Source organism: Pteropus alecto, unplaced genomic scaffold, assembly GCF_000325575.1.
Source record: "Pteropus alecto unplaced genomic scaffold, ASM32557v1 scaffold7, whole genome shotgun sequence".
In the NCBI taxonomy this organism is placed as follows: Eukaryota; Metazoa; Chordata; class Mammalia; order Chiroptera; family Pteropodidae; genus Pteropus; species Pteropus alecto.
This window is the reverse complement of record NW_006494614.1, coordinates 51494223-51498525: the sequence shown is the minus strand read 5'-3', so window position 1 is coordinate 51498525 and position 4303 is coordinate 51494223. Positions and strand designations below refer to the sequence as shown.

Below are 4303 nucleotides of genomic sequence, written 5' to 3'. Positions count from 1 at the left end.
ATCAATCTCTGTAGTTATTATGATTTTTGAGATTTTTAATGATTCTCATCAGATCTTCATATTGATAAAAACAAATATGGTATTGTGAAAAGAATTTCAGTTATGAAAAGAGACAGATTGGTTTTAAATTCTTCCTCTATCATTAAGTGGGTGAATAAAATTTCTGAGCCTCCATTCCCTCCTCTATAAAGCTGTAGTACTAACTTGTACCTTAAAATGCTTGGGTAGGGAGATCTCTCACAGTGTCTAATTCTTTGCTTCAGTTCAATGAATATTTTTTTTTTTTTGCCATTTTTCTCATCTTTAAGGCTTAGATCATACCTTATTTACTAAATAATATATGTTCAATAAACATTCTTTTGTTTGGTTCTTTTTATTATAACTATTGCCACTGTAGTGACTTCTCTAACTTTTCATCTGTCCATCGTCTACCATCCACTTAGGAACTTGCCTGTAATTTTTTAAATTTAAAACTTGTTTACAAGTCAATTAGCCTCGGGTGTTTACTTCGGAAGTCATGTAGTAATATTAGATCAATAATGAGAAAATTAGCGTAGCTCTTGATAAAGAATGATGAATAGGCTTATGAAGTTATCCAGAATTTTAATGAAATGAATGGAATTCTCATTCACTTTTATAATTTTGATATAAATGCCTGGTAAAATAACGAGACACCTTTAGTTGTCTTGACATACTGGCAAATATTAACACATTTGAGAAAAAGGTAATGGTGACAAGGTTGTAAGTAAATAAATAAGCACTCAGAATCTTTGTCAGCAGGATTGTGACTTGGTTCAACACCTTTGGAGCAGGGGGATAAGGTGTGACAATCTGACTGGAAAGGGACCCAGGACTTATGTGTTGAAGCTATGCTTGCCAGACAGATATGATATTTTTACTTAGATTTTATGTTTATGTGAGGACATGAGGACACTGGAAAAAAGGGACTTGTTTGATAACTGAACAGCAGACTTTTTAAAATAAAGGTATCTATGCTTATTTGGAGTAAATTGGTATGGGAGAAAATGGGTAATGGAGATTTTTGAATTTCTGAATGGACTGCCTGCAATACAGTCATGTTTTAAAAATGCCACTGATTTGAGGATAACTTGTCAGTTTCCGTCGAAAATTAAAATACACAGACCTTTTAACCCAGCAACTTCACTTTGTCCTATAGATGTACATACGATAAAGTCCCCCAAATGCATAAAAAAGATACTTTTGGCAATGTTACTTGGAACAATAAAATAGTAGAAAATAAATGCCTAATAATTTGGTCTGATTAAATATTATTATTATGGAACATTTAGAAATTCTTATGTAGTAAAATTAGATCTATATATACTGGAAGCATCTCTAAGATAAAGTGAACATACAAACCCACCTACAAAACAAAAATAAAAATAAACTCTACAACAGAATACATACTTCTTATTTTTATAATATTATGTGTAGAGAGAAAGACATACATATGCATACATACATATAGATTTGTATACTTACTCAAATATTAATTGTCTAGTATGTGCTACAAAGGGAAAAAGGACAGAAAATACTTTAAAGGATACTAAAATCTATTAATAGGAGTTTGGGGCAGAGGATCCAAAGTGGAAGGAAGATCTGCTTTTCCCTGAGCTCCTGTTAAAATTTATTTTCATTATGCATATTTAAAAAGATAATAAACAATTTTAAAACATTCAGTTTAGAGACAAATGCATTAAAAATCAAAACAAGATTCAATAAGTAGAAATGTTTTAGTTTCTAGCATCAACACTCATCCTACTGTTGACCAATTTAATACAAACGTGTTGAAATTATACTATGTATGGTCCCAGTATTAGACTTACTCCTATTTAAAAAACAAAACATATCTCTTTATATTCCACTAACTTTCAAAATAACAGGCCTACCAAGACAGATTTAAAGTCAGTGAAATATACAAGGCAAATTTGGGATTCCATGAAGTTAAAATTCATAAATAATTATTTAATACACTCTTTTAGTGATCAAGCTATTCTATAGATATATTTTAGGTTCAGTCTCTGTTGTTTACATGTTAAGATATCAGTTCTCTTTATGTGAACTATGAGAATCATGGAAGCCTGGTGATTTACAAGTAATAAAAATACACATGGAGAATATAGTTATCTAATTAAATCTGAAATTTGGTTGCTCCTGAAAGAGAAGCAACATGCCCATAGATGTTTTTCTATTCCCATTTCAACATGCAGAGTTGCTTTCAGTCAAATATATATTTTTTCACCAGCAAATGCCCATGGTTGCTTAATTATACCCTGGTTCTTTCCCAGTAATTATTTTTCTAGGGCAACTGTTGTTTTTATGTAAGCTGACTATAAATAGAACATATGGTACACAGATATTTAAATGCAGATAATTAGAAAAGATTAAATTTTTAACATAGATCTATATTAAATGCATGTGAACATAGGAACAATTTTTGCACAATCATTTTTGGAGTTCACATGAACTAAATTAAGAGGATGAAAGATAAGGAATTAAAGATGATATGCTTACATGGCAAATACATGACACACTTATTGATTTATTGTTTCCTACTTTGAGGTTGTGTGTGTATGTTGCATTTAAAACTTTAGTTCCACATAGGGTTAAGAAAAAGTATCTTGTGCTGAGGAATTTAGAATCACAAATCATTCCCCACAGTTGACTGGATATCCCTGTTCTGATTTATTATAGCATCCTGTGTGACTCTGAGAAATTAAGTACCCTTCCCAAGGTTACACTTAGAAGTGTGTAAAAGCCCGAATTCCTTAGAGTCAGATATTAGTTCGAAAACCTAAGAACTTTCTAAAGTTAAGAATATTTAAATATGGTATGGTACATATGTAAAAGTCAGCTTTGCATCACTTAAATATTTTTAAAATTACAATAATCACTTGTAAGAAATGGTATAAATATTTTCCCACAGCAGGATATTATAATGATGAGAAAGTACTTGTCCTAGAATACACCAAATACTTTCCACGTGGAATTGAGCATGCCTCTAAAGTGCACACATAGAATTGCTTATTAGACAAGGTATTAGGCAATACCCTTAAAATTTATTTTTTCAGTTCGCATACAATATTATATTAGTTTCCAGTGTGCAACATAGTGATTAGAAATTTGTTTATATAACTTACAGACTGATCACCCCAATAAGTCTAGTACCCATCTGACACAATACATAGTTATTACAATATTATTGACTATATTCCCTATGCTGTACTTTACATCCCCATGACTGTTTTTATAACTGGCGATTTGGTCATCTTAATCCCTTCCGTTTTTCACCCACCCCTCAACACTCCCCATTTGACAAACATCATAATGTTCTCTATGAGTTTATTTCTGTTTCGTTTGTTCATTTATTTTGTTTTTTAGATTCCACATATGAGTGATATCATATGGTATTTGTCTTTTTTCTGTGTGACTTATTTTACTTAGTGTAATACCCTCTAGGTCTATTCATATTGGTGCAGATGGCAAAATTTCGTCCTTTTTTTATGGCATGTATTATTCCATTGTATACATGTACCGCTTCTTCTTTATCCATTCATTTGTTGGTGAACACTTAGGTTGCCTCTGTATCTTGGCTATTGTAAATAATGCTGCAATGAACATATGGGTGCATATGTCTTTTTACATTAGTGTTTTGGGTTTTTTTGGGTAAATACCAAGAAGTAGAATTGCTGGGGCATTTGTTTTAAAGTATATTTTGTATGATATAAGTATTGCTACCCCAGCTTTTGTTTTGCATTTTCATTTTTATGAAATATCTTTTTCCATCCATTTGCTTTCAGTCTGTGTCTTTTGATCTGAAGTGAATCTCTTATAGGCAGCATATGTAAGGGTCTTGTTTTTTTATCCATTCAGCCATCCTATGACTTTCGATTGAAAATTTTAATCCATTTACATTTTAAGTAATTATTGATAGGTATGTAGTTATTGCCATTTTATTTTACATATTATTTTTTTTTCTTAAATAAGTTTAACATTTCTTAAAACTGATTGGTGTCGATAAACTCCTTTAGCTTTTTCTTGTCTAGGAGGTATAAGGCAATATTCTAATTACATATTTAGGAGTCAGTACCTGGGCTCTAATCCATTAGGTCTGAGGTTAGGTCAAAGCATTGATATTTCTAACATGTCCCCATGTGAAGCTGACGCTGCAGGTCAAACAACTTCTTTTAGATATACTATGACAAGTTAGAGTGAATGCTGAATAATTTAAGTATGTTAATTAAATAATATTTTTTTCTTAATTATACCTATCATTTTTCCA

General features: G+C 31.1%; 1 non-coding gene across 1 annotated transcript; it reads left to right on the top strand.

Moving 5' to 3' along the window:
- Positions 1–501: 501 nt before the first annotated feature.
- LOC112474662 lies at positions 502–605 on the top strand. The gene has a single exon (XR_003044516.1). It is a non-coding gene; the product is annotated as a U6 spliceosomal RNA (small nuclear RNA).
- The last annotated feature ends 3698 nt before the right edge of the window (positions 606–4303 follow it).